Here is a 15,917-nt window from a genome sequence, read left to right on the forward strand (position 1 = left end):
TGCTGGGAACAGTAGTACACCGCTCACCCTGTATAGCATTGTGCTCTGTGTCGCTGCTGGGAATAGTAGTACACCGCTCAGCCACACTATATAGCATTGTGTTTACTGCCACTCTGTGTCGCTGCTGAGAACAGTAGTACACCGCTCACCCTGTATAGCATTGTGCTCTGTGTCGCTGCTGGGAATAGTAGTACACCGCTCAGCCACACTATATAGCATTGTGTTTACTGCCACTCTGTGTCGCTGCTGAGAACAGTAGTACACCACTCACCCTGTATAGCATTGTGCTCTGTGTCGCTGCTGGGAATGGGAATAGTAGTACACCGATCAGCCACACTATATAGCATTGTGTTTACTGCCACTCTGTGTGTCTGCTGGGAACAGTAGTACAACGCTCACCCTGTATAGCATTGTGCTCTGTGTCGCTGCTGGCAATAGTAGTACACCGCTCAGCCACACTATATAGCATTGTGTTTACTGCCACTCTGTGTGTCTGCTGGGAACAGTAGTACACCGCTCACCCTGTATAGCATTGTGCTCTGTGTCGCTGCTGGGAATAGTAGTACACCGCTCAGACACACTATATAGCATTGTGTTTACTGCCACTCTGTGTCGCTGCTGGGAACAGTAGTACACCGCTCACCCTGTATAGCATTGTGCTCTGTGTCGCTGCTGGGAATAGTAGTACACCGCTCAGCCACACTATATAGCATTGTGTTTACTGCCACTCTGTGTGTCTGCTGGGAACAGTAGTACACCGCTCACCCTGTATAGCAATGTGCTCTGTGTCGCTGCTGGGAATAGTAGTACACCGCTCAGCCACACTATATAGCATTGTGTTTACTGCCACTCTGTGTGTCTGCTGGGAACAGTAGTACACCGCTCACCCTGTATAGCATTGTGCTCTGTGTCGCTGCTGGAAATAGTAGTACACCGCTCACCCGCCACTGTATAGCATTTCTGTACTGCCACTGTACTGCTGCCAGTCAGCGTGTACTTTTACGGATAAGTGAAATGAAGAAGAAATCCTGTGAAAGAGGGAGGGGCAAGGGAAGAGGTGTTCCCCCTGACGGTTCACATACACGCCACAGTGGAGCACCGAAGAAAACCCACTCAATACCGCCCATGTTGTCCAGGAAATCAACCCTCACAAATCCAAAAGAACAGGACCAGATAATTAATTGGATGACCTCTCAAGCGTCCAGCAGTGGGTTAAGCAGCACCAGCACATCACGCACGAGGTCCGAGTCCTCAGCCAGTTACAAGGAGCCAGTGGGCACAAAGCAGACACAACCGGCAGCGACACCACGCACACAACTGACAAATAACCAGTCCGAAGAATTTCCTCAGGACACAATGGGGTATTCGCAGGAGCAATTCCCAGCCCAACAAACTTCCACCTTTCAAAGGTCAATGGAACTGCCAGAAATTTTGTGCCCGGATTCACAACCATTGACTGTGGGAAATGCACCGCGCACTGAAATGGAAGGCGAGTCTGAGGAGGACTCGGAAACCCAAATCCCAGAGCAAATTGGGCAGGAGGGGTTTCAATTGCAGGAGGTCGGCCGAGAAGATCTTGAAGACGACGTTGGAGTGTGCTGCGCAGAGGTTGTTGTGGGGATCTCTACTCCACGGCGGCGGCCCACAATCACATATGACGAGTTTGAGGTGATGGAAAAGGAGGAGGAGGGTATGGACAATGTTGACAGAGACCCAGATTTTGTATGTGAAGGAGAACATCGCCGTCGTAGCAGCAGCACAGATGAGTCTGTTGAAGAACCCACTGCTGCACGAGTTCGACTTGTGCCACAAGGTAGGCGGCGCGAAATTTCAGGCACCACAAGCGTGGAAGTTCAAGTGAGACAAAAAAGAGGCGCAAACAGAAATCGCCAGCAAGGCAGGTGCTCCAAAGTCTGGCATTTCTTTGAAGACTGCAGTGAGGATGGTACCATGGTGATTTGCAAGGTGTGCAAGACCCGCCTGAGCAGGGGGAAACATATTAACAACCTCTCCACCACCAGCATGACCCGCCACATGGTATCCAAACATCCCACTCTGTGGCCGCCAGGACAGGGTACCAGCAGCAACACTGCCTCCCTTGGGGTCACCAGACTCACCACCAGACCCTCCTCAGCAGCAGTAGCCCAGCCATTGCGTGGTTCACAACAACATTCACAAACATCAGACGACGCTGACACTGTCACTTTCCGGAATAGTGCTCTTGAGGTCTCCCAGTCATCAAACACAAAAACCAACAGCCGTTCAGTGTGCAGCCCTACGGTTCAGTTGTCTGTCTCGGAGATGCTTGAGCGCAAGAGGAAATTGCCAGCAAATGACCCCCGGGCCGTGGCAGTAACAGCCAGCATAGCCAAGCTTCTGGCCTGCGAAATGCTGCCATATCGAGTGGTGGAGACAAACAGCTTCAAGGGCATGATGTCAGTGGCCCTCCCACGTTACGTGGTTCCCAGCCGCTACCACTTTGCGCGCTCTGCAGTGCCTGAGTTGCATGAGCACGTGGTCAGCAAAATAACCCGAAGCTTGAAGAATGCCGTTGCCTGCAAGGTTCACCTCACCACTGACACCTGGACGAGTGCGTTCGGCCAGGGTCGATACATCTCCCTTACCGCGCACTGGGTGAACCTTGTGGAGCCTGGCAGCGATTCCTCACCTGCTACAGCGCGGGTGTTGCCCACGCCGCAAACAGCTGCACCGCCATCCCTCCCACTGGATAACAACAGCAGCACCTACCTCTCTGACTCCTTCTCCTCCAACGCATCTCAAAGCTGTACCTCATCCGGAAACGCTAACCCAGCAGCAGTAGGATTGTGGAAGCAGTGCAGCACAGCTGTTGGCATGCGTCAGCAAGCGTTGCTGAAGCTGATCTGCCTTGGGGATAAGCAGCACACAGGGGAGGAAATTTGGAGGGGAATAAAGGAACAGACGGATTTGTGGCTGGCACCGCTGGACCTGAAACCGGGCATGGTTGTGTGTGATAATGGGAGTAATCTCATTCGCGCTTTAAGGTTGGCTAAGCTGACACACATCCCTTGCCTGGCGCACGTGATGAACCTAGTAGTTCAGCGGTTCCTGAGGACATACCCAGGCGTGGCCGATCTTCTGTTGAAGGTGCGACGAGTGGCCAAACATTGTAGAAATTCCAGTACTGCTTCGGGGGCACTTGCCAAGATGCAGGAGCGCTTCAATCTCCCCCACCATCACTTGCTGTGTGATGTCCCTACGCGCTGGAATTCTACGCTGCACATGCTAGCCCGCTTTTGCGAGCAGAAGAGTGCAGTGGTCCAGTACATGACGGCGCAGTACCGAGGAGCATCCGGACAGCTGCCAAGCTTCTGTGGATCCGATTGGGCCAACATGTTGGACCTCTGCCAAGTCCTCCAAAATTTTGAGCAATCCACGTTGCTTGTGAGCAGTGACAACTCTTCAGTCAGCATTACCATACCACTGCTGTGTTTACTGAAGAAGTCAATGTTGAAAATCAAGGAAACAGCTGTCATGATGCAACTGGGGGAATCTGAAGGAGAAAACGATCAGCGTGATGGTACCAACATCAGGCCATCTGCCTCAGGAAACGCTGGCCCCAGCAGCTATGACGAAGAAGAGGAGGAGGAACAGCTGGAGTTGGAGCAGGAATTTCATGCCACCACTGACGAGGGCCAGAGCGGTGCACGTTGGACTTCCACAATTCAGCGCGAATGGTCAGCAGAAGTAGACCAGGAAGAAGGTGACAACTATGATGCATCACAACAACTATCACAACGCTCACAAGAGGATGATGAGGATTCTGGCAGGACTCTGGCACACATGGCTCAATTCATGCTAGACTGCATTGAACGCGACCCACGCATTGTGCGCATTCTGGACAACACCAATTACTGGGTTTATACCCTTCTGGATACAAACACAATGTTCCAAAACTGCTTGAAGAAAGAGTCAGACAGGTCAAAATGGAAGAATACCAGCAGGCCCTTGTGGAGACTTTAGAGAGGAGATTGACATCCTCTCCCTCCTCTAGCCAGTTGTACCCTGACAGACTGACTTCCGCAAACCCAGGACGACCAGGAGGGCAGCAAACAACACAAGCGGCAGCTAGTGCCCAAAAGGGAATGGTATCGGCAGTGTCCTTGGAGTGGGAAAATTTTCTGACACCCATGCAGCAGCCCACAGAACAGCAAGCGTGCAGATCCACCTCCAACACCGATCGCCTGGAGAAGATGGTCAAGGACTACATGTCAGATGGCGTAGCTGTGTTGAACAATCCATCTGCACCCTTCAACTATTGGGTATCGAAGCTAGACACCTGGCACGAACTGGCAATGTACGCAATAGAGGTGCTGGCTTGCCTGGCAGCCAGCGTTATGTCAGAACGCTGTTTCAGTGCTGCCGGAGGCATCGTCACAGATCAGCGTATCCGCCTCTCCACAGAAAATGCAGACCGTCTGACTCAAATTAAAATGAATCAATCCTGGATTTGAAACGACTATGCAACACTCCTGGACCCCAACCAAGTAACATGAACAATGACCATCTGTGATGGGTTAGCGTTGCCGGTCCCTGTTTATGGAACCTCTTATCTTTATTACATTTATGACTGCATGGCGGCAAAAAGCATGCTATCCGCACGCTTTTTGTCCTCATGCAAGGCCTGGGTTGTTGTGTCTCAAAGCGTGGCCTTCTCCTCCTGCGCCTCCTCCTGTTCCATCACGTGTGCTGCTGCTGGGTTAGCGTTGCCGGTCCCTGTTTACGGAACCTCTTATCTTTATTACATTTATGACTGCATGGCGGCAAAAAGCATGCTATCCGCATGCTTTTTGTCCTCATGCAAGGCCTGGGTTGTTGTGTCTCAAAGCGTGGCCTTCTCCTCCTGCGCCTCCTCCTGTTCCATCACGTGTGCTGGTGCTGGGTTAGCGTTTCCGGTCCCTGTTTATGGAACCTCTTATCTTTATTACATTTATGACTGCATGGCGGCAAAAAGCATGCTATCCGCACGCTTTTTGTCCTCATGCAAGGCCTGGGTTGTTGTGTCTCAAAGCGTGGCCTTCTCCTCCTGCGCCTCCTCCTGTTCCATCACGTGTGCTGCTGCTGGGTTAGCGTTGCTGGTCCCTGTTTATGGAACCTCTTATCTTTATTACATTTATGACTGCATGGCGGCAAAATGCATGCTATCCGCACGCTTCTTGTCCTCATGCAAGGCCTGGGTTGTTGTGTCTGAAAGCGTGGCCTTCTCCTCCTGCGCCTCCTCCTGTTCCATCACGTGTGCTGCTGCTGGGTTAGCGTTGCCGGTCCCTGTTTATGGAACCTCTTATCTTTATTACATTTATGACTGCATGGCGGCAAAATGCATGCTACTTGTGCAAAGAAAACAGACATTTCCCGCATTTTAAAGACAGTTTTCCCTTTGAAACTTTAAAATTGATTTTCTCAAAAACTATAAGCTCTTTTTGCTAATTTTTTTTCCTCTTGTACCCACTCCCAAGGTGCACATACCCTGTAAATTTGGGGTATGTAGCATGTAAGGAGGCTTTACAAAGCACGAAAGTTCGGGTCCCTATTGACTTCCATTATGTTCGGAGTTCGGCGCGAACACCCGAACATCGCGGCCATGTTCGGCGAACGTTCGCGTACCCGAACATCCAGGTGTTCGCCCAACACTACTCATTACCTTTTAAACTGTTTTTGAACGCTTTTATCACATACCAGGGCGCCTCTTTTACCAAAATAGTGCCCCTAGGAGAAAACTCAGACAGCTTGTCCAGACAGATTCTGAGACAGTAATACACAAACCCCTCTATGTAGAATTAGGAAACTTAGAACTTTGAACTGTCTGCATAATTTATCAACATGAAAAAACTATAATTTGTTATTTGGCGTACAGCTATTCTTGTGGTGACCATCTACACCAGTGAGGTTCATTTCCATTTGGAAGCTACCTGCAGAGCTAAAGATTCTTGACGGACATGTCCTTAGCTCCAACAATTCTGAGGATTCAGGGCTGTACCAGAGCCTTCAAGGATGGAGAGATAGCTTGAGAGAGTATATATTCAAAATAGAATCTGGTAGACTGTGAGGTGCTTCTCCTTCCCCAGCCATGTCGCCTAAAAGCCCCATCTACACGATATGATTCTTTGTGTGATTCAATTACGATTCTATTTACGATCCGATTAAATCCGACATGTCCGATCGGGATTCGATTTGATTCGATTCAATTCGATTTGCTATTGCAAAACAATGGCAAATCCAATTGAATCAAATCCCAATCGGACATGTCGGATTTAATCGGATCGTAAATAGAATCGTTATTGAATTGCACAAAGAATCGTATCGTGTAGATGGGGCTTAAGACTCCTAGCCCCAGAAGATCACCAAATTTGAGGCCTGCTAGGCTGGTGTAACTGAGGAAACAGGACCTATCATTTCATGTGGGAGATAGCTCCAACAACTTGGAGGGTATTGGGGCTTGTGTCTCTTGGCTCTCTCTCCAGCCTAGAAAGCTGAATGTTTCCAAGAAACCTATCCATTCTCCCATCTGTCAACTCACTTATATTTGCTGTGTAAATATTCGTACATACTTTCAACTTAGGTTGCCTGGAACAATCGTTTGAGGTCCTTTTCCAGATGCCTGTCAACAACTCATTATTAAGGGGCCCATACACTTACCGATTTTCCCGCAGATATACAGCCGATTCGATCACTGTGATCGAATCGGCTGTGAAATTGTCACGCAAACGCTGACCGAACGATCGATTTCCGTCCGAAATCGATCGTTCCCGACGATTCCCGTCATTCCGTCCGTGTGGAAGATTTCCCTCGATTGCCGGCGGGTCAGGAGTGCGTCAATAGCGGCATTCGAATGCCTGACGACCGACGCTAGCGGCAATACATTACTTGCTCCGGTCTGCGTGAGTCCCCGCTCTCTCCGCTGTCTCTTCTCCGCTGGGTTTGGGGTTCCGGATCGGCTGGCTACTTCCTGTCCCAACAGGAAGTTTAAACAGTAGAGCGGCCTCTACTGTTTACACTTCCCCGGATGTGAAGTGAAGCCAGCCAGTCCTGAACCCGGAACCCAGGCAAGCAGAGACAGCGGAGAGAGCGGGGACTCGCGCCAGCCGGAGCAGGTAATGTGTAGCCGGTGGGCAGCGGCGGCGGCAGCTCCACAGATTGTGATCGGTTTCATGCTGAAATTGATTCACAATCTGTTTGCAGTAAAGGCAGCCATACGATCCCTCTCTGATTAGATTCGATCAGAGAGGGATCTATCTGTTGGTCGATCTGATGGCAAATCGACCAGTGTATGGCAGCCTTTAGTGAGAAGACATGCTGGAAAAGATGCCCAATTGCTATTGTTACGTATAGCCACAGGCACTTCTGATCACTGGAAGATTGTGATCATATTGATTGAATTGTTCTCAGCTGAGACTGAATGTCTGGTTTTTGCGTACCGGTCAATACACTCATTCATATGTGCATATTGTCCTGAATGACAACACACTGCAGCACATTTAGAATCATTTCATTTAAGCAATAGTTGATTGTGGGAATACATGCAGATCGGTTACCTTCCACAGATATCTCATAGCTTGAACTTTATTTTGTTTTGTGACTTTAGTTCAGCCTTAATTAAGGTTCACATGCCCTTTTTTATAATGTAAAATTATAAAGGGAAAACAATATGTAAATGAAACACTTATTCTAAAAGCCTGAAAACACTATAAACAATGCTGAGAGATTCAAAGACTTCCACCGAGCACCTGCTCAGTATCAATTGCTGCAGAAACTCTTTATTTTGGCTAGACATTAAAATCCAATAAGTGAGAACACAGACCAGAATAAGTAACAGATACTCAAGCACGATATTACAAAAGCACTACGCACAAGAATTAATTGCTAAAGCAAATGCATCCGTAGCAACAATGCACCAAACAAAAACACTAACACTCAATGAAAACTAGAAAGTGGAATAACAGAAAACATTATGCATTTTGTAAAGGAGGAGTCTGGCAAAGTGGAATTAGAGTACACCTGTTAAATAGACCATCTGTTTTCTAGAAGCAGAACTGAACACGTTTCTGCATTTTATAATCTTACCAAGAACATGTCTTGTGATTCAGAGGAAAAAGAAAATCGCTATTAAAGCAATGTCATGAATATTATATTTTGTTATAAAAATAATGTAATATATTTTAAAGGTAATCTGAAGTGAAAATAAACTTATGAGATAATGAATTGTGTGTGTAGTACAGCTAAGAAATAGAACATTAGTAGCACAGATATAAGTATCATATTGTTTTCAGTACAGGAAGGGTTAAAGTGGAGGCGAGATGAACTTTTACTCATTGCATAATTGTGTTCCTTTCCTATAGTTTATAGGGCATTCCTCCAGCCAAATACTTTTTTGTTTTAATACTCTAATTCCCTATAAACTAAACAAGCCACGCCCACAGGTTTTCAGAGAGCCTTGGCACTTTCAGACAGTAGCAAGGGCTCATGGGAGCTCAGTCTGGGCCTGAGGAGGTGGGGGTATTACTAGCCAGAGATTTCAGAGGTGGAGGGAGGAGGAGGGGGGATTCGTTTTTTTTGCTCAAGATGCAGATAAGCCTGCCTCTGTGTAATGTTTACAAACAACATGGCTGCTGTCATTGTCACACATATCACAGGAAGAATAATCATATTCTATTAAAGCTGTTTGCAGCTAGATTTGCTGTGTAAGCTAAATCTAAACTTTAGATAAAATATATAGACAAGTTACTTGTTATAGTTAGTTTTTCATCTCGGATCCGCTTTAAGAAACTTCAGTTGTTATCTATGCAAAAGAGCTTCTCTGAGTTCTCCCACTAAATTAGTCAGAGAACAATGTTGTTTTCTGAAGCACTTATCTCAACCTGTCTCTCATTGTTATTTGTTTGCATGAGGTTCTTCTGCCAGGAAGTTCAAAGGGCCATTAGCTCTGCTCTGTTTCATCATTTAAAATACAGAGTGTAGTTTATAAAATGCAAATATTAGAGAATGATGCAATGTTATACAAAAACAGCTATACAGCTGAAAATAAAAATATGAGGATCTTTTCTTTGCTACTAATGTTCTATTAATTATCCGTACTACACATTCGTTATATATTATTTGTTTTATTTTTCCACTGTAGTGTCACTTTTAAATGTAATTCTTTTTGTTGAATAATAATTTACAGTTCCCCTATGATCGGTAGTAGAATTATAACTGTCCTCAATAAATTAAGACAAATTAATTTAGTATGCATCCCCCAACACCACCATTACTGATTTATGCATCATAGAGGATCGATGCGTCAGCAGGAGACAGGGGCTGCTTTGTGCTGCCTCAGAGTCTTACATAGTTTACAACTGGCTATATACAAGGAAACATGTCAGTTTATTCCAGAGTTATCACAGAGTTCTTTAACCTCTCCATTTTCAGGGGCCTTTCACACTGGCACGGTGCGGTGGGTCATTTTACCACACCTCAGTGCTATGCCAATAAAAGCCTATGTGTGCTTTCATACAGCATGCTTTGTGGCGCACCAGAAGTTACCGATCTACCGCCAGCAGATACCTACGTTGCCGTGTGACCTCTGCAACCACTTGTAGATGTCATGTAAGTCTATGTTGACGCAGGGGTTTTAAAAAATGTTGGCGGCAGCGGTAACCCATGAAGGCCTGTTTTTGTTGGTGTGGTGTGTCCCTCAAGCTGCACAATAGCCGCCAATTTGCAGTTTGAATCCGACCTCAAGCTCACTGTTCAGTGCAGACTGGGCAATATTTCTCATTGCCCTTAAACTGGTATGATAGTAAATTGTCTGTGTGCAGTGGATAAAAATATACCATGCAAGATTTTTCTACACAAGTATCTATGTACAAAGTTCTACTGTACAGCAATGATTACATTAAGGGTTGGGGCTCACTAGAGCATTTTGTGCAGCACTATCCGATCACCAACAAATGGCAAAGTGCTGGCTACAGTGGAATCCTAATAGTATGGGTCCACTTGCAGAGTTGCAATCACAAAGTCTACCATTTGCTGTCACAGACCAGCTGGACAGTTCCCATATACCCACACAAGGGGACACACAGGGCTACTGAAAGAGGTGCAAAGGGGGAAGGCCAGTAGGGTTCTTATTACCAAATATATTGTAGTCAGTGCATTCAAACTCAATTCAGGCTGGGTGCACACATAGCGGAAACGCTAGCGTTGTGTAAAACGCTGCATCTTTGCCACTAATGGAAGTCTATGGGCTGCAGGAAAAAACGCATATAAAAATGCATATGCGTTTTACAGTATGCGTTTCGCAAAACACTGGTTCTGTTGCGTATTATGCAGGATGGCTGCCAAAACGCACATAATCAAAGTCAATGGGAACACAATGGTATACGTTTTTCATGCGCTTTCCATGCATTTTTTTATATGCGTTTTTGCCTAAAGAATTGTTTAGTGATGCATTTTCGCTTCCTGCTGTCTTCCTAGTGATTTGCATAAAACGCAATTGAAAAATGCATGAAAAACGCATACAAAAGGTTTAGGGCTCTTTCACACTACAGCCCTTTTTCAGCGTCTCAACGCAAAGTCGAAACTGCGTTGACCAAGGTAAAATGAAAGTCCATAGACTTTCATTTTACCTTTTACACCCGACCCTGCGATTTGATGCGTTGCGGTACGACGCACCCGGGAGCATTTTATTGTTGGGATTTGGCATTTCCCCGTCGGGTTAGTTAAGCCTATTCAACGTGTGCAGGAGAACGGCTCCTGCATGTGTTGTTAATGTGAAAGAGACCATATGCATTTTGTATTAGCGTTTGTGGTTCACTAATACAGTTAAAACGCACGCAAACCGCTTGCAAAACGCATTGCAAGCGCACCAAAAACACAGTCAAAACGCAGCAAAAACGCACACAACATTAACATAAAACTTGACATAAAATGCAGCCTTTCACGCGATGTCATATGTGAACCCAGCCTCAAGCAGTAGCCCACTTGGAGCAGTATAACCATTAACATGGCTCCATAAATCACAATAGAAAAGGTAGGAAAAAAGCATTTCAAGAATTTGTCTAGATTGGTTCTTTAATAAAGAAGACTCATTATTAACCTGTCATCCGTACAAGATATACACCTAGCATATCTTCAGACAATCGCCATTTGTTTGCTTGCAGCAATGTCTATAAATAGGCAGAGTCTAAAACCAGAAGTGCGCGATAGCAAACTTTAATTTATGGATCTGTGTAGACACCGAGATTAACATTTACACTTGCGTGAGCTATTTTTTCTTATTGCATTGAAGAACGCCATGCAATACTTACCTAAGGCCTCTCTTTTCCTGACAACATGTTCATTAAGGCTGAGCTGAATTTGTAGCGCCGGAGGCCCCTGTAGCTAGAGCATAATACACTTCCTGCTTTTCTCAGTCAAATCATGTCTTTTGTGGAGGGATTCAATTGACGAAGCTGAGATTGCGACAAATATATAGCCATTTTAGAATGTCTTCATCGGCATATGCAGGAATGCAAAGACCTGCAAAATAAGGCAAACGGCGCAAACCTCTAATTAGTATATTTTCTCAAATTGTTCTGTGTGAGAAAAGTGCAAGCGAAATTACACATTACAAGAAACTTGATGAATGAACCTATTGCTTTTTCATATGGAGCAGTATGAAAACATTCAAGGAGTAATCCTTCTGTGTATAACAGAATATTATAATTTACCAAAACTTGTCTTTTGGTGTAATTGTAGCACAAAAACTAGTAGATTAAGTCATTCCGAAGACGTCTGTTTTGTAAGGCTGAACCATAAACTGGATTTTCTGTGACAGCTGAGTTCTAAATTTTGTGTTGAAAGGCAATAAATGAAATCAGTAGCGTGTATCTTTCTGAAAATCTGTGAAAATCAAGTAACTTGTCTATATATCTTATCTAAAGTTTAGATAGTTTACACTGCAAATATAGCTGCAAACAGCTTTAATAGAAAATTATCATTTCTTCCTGTGATACAATGACAGCAGCCATGTTGTTTGTAAACATTACACAGAGGCAGGCTTATCTGTATCTTGATCACTAAGCCTGTGAAAAAAACCTAATCCCCCCTCCTCCCTCCTCCCCTCTGCCTCTGAAATCAATGTCTAGTAACACCTCCTCCTCCTGCCCAGACTGAGCTCCCATGAGCCCTTGCTACTGCCAAAGCTCTCTAAAAACATGTGGGCGTGGTTTATTTAGTTTATAGGGAATTAGAGTATTAAAACAAAAACAAAAAAGTATTTGGCTTGAGGAATGCCCTATAAACAATAGGAAAGGAACACAATTATGCAATGAGTAAAAGTTCACCTCGGATGTTTGGGGGGCTGCTCCACTTCCATCTTTTCATGCATACTGTAAAAAGAAGCTAGTTGTGGGATCGCTTGAAGTGAGTGAATCCTTCCTCAGGATGTCATAACCTGGGGCCCATTAGAGACCACAAATTGCCACTGAAAACGTGCTAGTGGGCCCCAGGCTTGAGATTTTGAGATGCTAGATGCTTTGCTCCAAAAACGCTGCATGCAATTTTGGCAAATCGCTATCACTCCTGTGGAATCACAGCTATAGAGTAACATTGGCAAATCACTTATGGAATCGGCAATTCCTAGAAAGCACAAATTGCCACTAAAAATGCGCAAGTGGGCCCCAGGCTTGAGATTTTGAGGAACAGGGAAATGAGAGAGATACAATATTTTGATGTTGTTAGTGGGAATAGTAACTATAATGTAACTATCAAAGCCAAAATTGGAATAAAGCATGGCTTTCACTTGTTATTAACGTATTGTTGCCTTTGCCCTGGGGCCCCATATAAAAGTGGCCCTGCTTAGTGCTGAACAAGAGAAACTACCTCAGTAAATTTAATTTCTGCTAAAAGAAGTACTTCGAATAGTCAGTGGTTTCAGCAAAAATGTTCCTACCACATGCTTAACTGTACCCGCTTGTGTTCGAGGAGGGGAAGGCGATAGAGAGGGTTAATTTACCTGTGTGACTGTCTCTTGCCAAGGCACAGGGAGCTGCCCTCCCAACCAGGAGAGCTCAGGGGGCTCTAGTGAAGTCCTGCAGTCTGGCATGGGAATGCGAGATGCGTGGGGTGGTTAAGAGGAGGTCGTTGGAGAAGCGAAGTGGACGGCCAGATGTATATCTGCTGACCAGGTCAGAGATGTAGGTTGGGCAGGACTTGTGTATGGATTTGTATGCCAAACATAGGATCTTGAAGCTGATTCTAGAGTGAATTGGAAGCCAATGAAGGGATTTGCGTAGGGGAGTCGTGGAGACAGAGCGGTGGGAGGAGAAGATGAGTCTGGCTGCTGCGTTCATGATGGATTTCAGGGGGGCGATGCGGTTTTGAGGAAGGCCTAACAAGAGGGAGTTGCAATAGTCCAGACGGGAGATGATGAGGCCATGGACAAGGAGTTTGGCAGTGTCTGGGGTCAGGAAAGGCCGGATCTTGGAGATGTTGCGTAAGTGGAAATAGCATACTCTAGCTACGGTTTGGATGTGGGAGGTGAAGGAGAGGGCCGAGTCCAGGGTGACACCCAGGCAGCGGGCTTGTGTGGTTGGATGAATGATTGTGCCATTGACAGTGACATAGAGGTCAGTGGGGGGTGAAGCAGCACGTGGCGGGAATATTAGGAGTTCAGTCTTATCCAGGTTTCATTTTAGGAACCTGGCAGACATCCAGGATGAAATAGCTGAGAGGCCAGAGGATACCTTCTCCATGGTGGTGGTGGAGAGGTCAGTGGTATGGAGGTAAATCTGGGTGTCATCTGCATATAGATGATAGTTGAAACCCAGAGAGGAGAGGAGTTTTCCGATGGAGGCAGTGTAAATGGAGAACAGCAGGGGACCAAGAACAGAGCCTTGGCGGGACCCCAACTGAATGTGGGAAGCAGGTTGAGGAAGAACCATTGAAGGAGGTCTTGAAGGAACGATTTGAGAGGTAGGAGGAAAACCATGCTAGAGCAAGGTCTTGGATACCCACAGATTGCAGGGACTGGAGAAGCAGGTAGTGATCAACAGTGTCGAATGCTGATGAGAGGTCTAGGAGGAGAAGGATAGTGTATTTTCCTTCGGCCTTGGCAAGCGTGAGGTCATTGACGACTTTGGTGAGGGCAGTCTCGGTGGAGTGGCCTGGCCGAAATCCTGATTGTAGGGGGTCAAACAGGGAGTTGGAGTCAAGGTAATGGGTCATGCGTTGGTGGACTAGACGCTCCAGGAGTTTATATGTAAAAGGGAGTAAGGAGATGGGGCGGTAGCTGGATGGAAGTGTGGGGTCTATTGAGGGTTTTTTAAGTAGGGGAAGTACAGTGGCCTGTTTGAAGTCAGAGGGGAAGGTACCCGTGGAGAGGGAGAGGTTAAACAGAGAGGTGAGGACAGGAGCCAGAACAGGGAAGTGAGGACGGAGGCATTTGGATGGCACAGGGTCTAGGGGGCTGGAGGTGGCAGGAGAAGTGGCTAGGAGACGGCTGACTTCGTCCTCTATGATAGGAGTAAAGGCAGTGAGTGGTGGGTGGGGTGGGGAATAGGTATTGGTGGGAGAGGAAGAAGTGGTGGAGTGGAGGCATGAGATTTCCCGTCGGATGCTGGCTATTTTGTCTGTAAAGTGAGTGGACAGATCAGTGGCTGAGAGGGCAGAGGTGGGGAGAGGAGTGGTGGGGTTAAGGAGGGAGTTGAAGGTGGCGAAGATGCACCGAGGGTTGGAGGCTTGGGATCCGATCAAGGCAGCAAAGTATTTTTGTTTAGCATCAGTTAATGCGGAATAAAACAGCTGCAGGTTGGCCTTGTACGCCAAGAAGTCGGAGTTGAGGCGGGATTTCCTCCATTTGCGTTCATAGGTGCGTGTCTGTCTTTGGAGGTTGCGAGTGTGTGCATTGTGCCAGGGCTGGGGGTTGCTGGGACGGCTGGGGCAGAATGTGGGGGGTGCAGCAATGTCTAGGGCTGCTGAAAGGGCCTGGTTGTATTTGGCCATGGCTTGGTTTGGGCAGGTAACGTTTGGGAGGGTGGATGTGAGGGACTGGAGGGGGTTGGCTAGTGCAATTGGGTCTAGGTTATGCAAATCTCTGTGCCAATGACCTGAGGGTGGTGGAGGGTGGGGGGAGCATGATGGGGAGATGGAGAAAGTGAGACGGTGATGGTTGGAGAGGGGGAAGGGTGTGATGTCCAGGTTGGGGAGGGTGACGGATTTTGAGAGGATCAGGTCGAGAGTGTGGCCAGCGCGATGGGTGAGGGAATTGGTGTGTTGGGAGAGGCCAAGGGAAGTAGTGAGGGAGAGCAGTTGAGAGGCTTCAGGGGAGTAAGGACTGTCCATGGGGATGTTGAAGTCCCCAAGTATGGTGGTGGGGGGAGGTCAGAGGAGAGGATGTGTGGGAGCCAAGAGGCCAGGTTGTCCAGGAAATGTTTAGTGGAAGTGGATGGGGGGCGGTAAAGGACTGCGATGACTGCTGGAAGGGGATGGTAGAGGCGGATAACATGTATCTCAAAGGAGGTAAAGTTTAAGGAAGGGGGTGGCGTGAGGACACGGAAAGTGCAGGACGGGGAGAGGAGCAGACCCACCCCTCCCCCAGACCTGTTTTCTGGTCTGGGGGTGTGACTGAGGTGAAGCCCCCGTAGGAGAGGGACGCTGCTGCAGCAGAGTCAGAGGGGGTGAGCCATGTCTCTGTGAGGGCAAGGAGGGTGAGGGAGTTGGAGAGGAAAAGGTCATGGATTGCAGTGAGTTTATTACGGACTGATCTAGCATTCCAGAGGGCGCAGGAGAGATGGGTGGTGTGCTTGTAAGAGGTCTGGATGGGAATGAGGGAGGAGAGGGACTGAGTGTGGGTGCGGGAAGGGACTGTGAGGTGGATGGAGACATGTTTAGAGTGGAGTCAGTGCTGGAGTGGTATGGGAGAT

General features: G+C 47.1%; 1 long non-coding RNA gene across 1 annotated transcript in view; it reads right to left on the bottom strand.

The window, feature by feature from the left end:
* Window positions 1-15,917, bottom strand: part of LOC137557012 (uncharacterized) — an 82,254-nt gene that overhangs the window by 55,856 nt on the left and 10,481 nt on the right. Inside the window, exon 2 of the long non-coding RNA XR_011029518.1 lies at window positions 11,322-11,532. This is a non-coding gene — a long non-coding RNA (uncharacterized lncRNA). The remainder of the gene's footprint in view (window positions 1-11,321; window positions 11,533-15,917) is intronic.

Source organism: Hyperolius riggenbachi, chromosome 1 (genome assembly GCF_040937935.1).
Source record: "Hyperolius riggenbachi isolate aHypRig1 chromosome 1, aHypRig1.pri, whole genome shotgun sequence".
In the NCBI taxonomy this organism is placed as follows: domain Eukaryota; kingdom Metazoa; phylum Chordata; class Amphibia; order Anura; family Hyperoliidae; genus Hyperolius; species Hyperolius riggenbachi.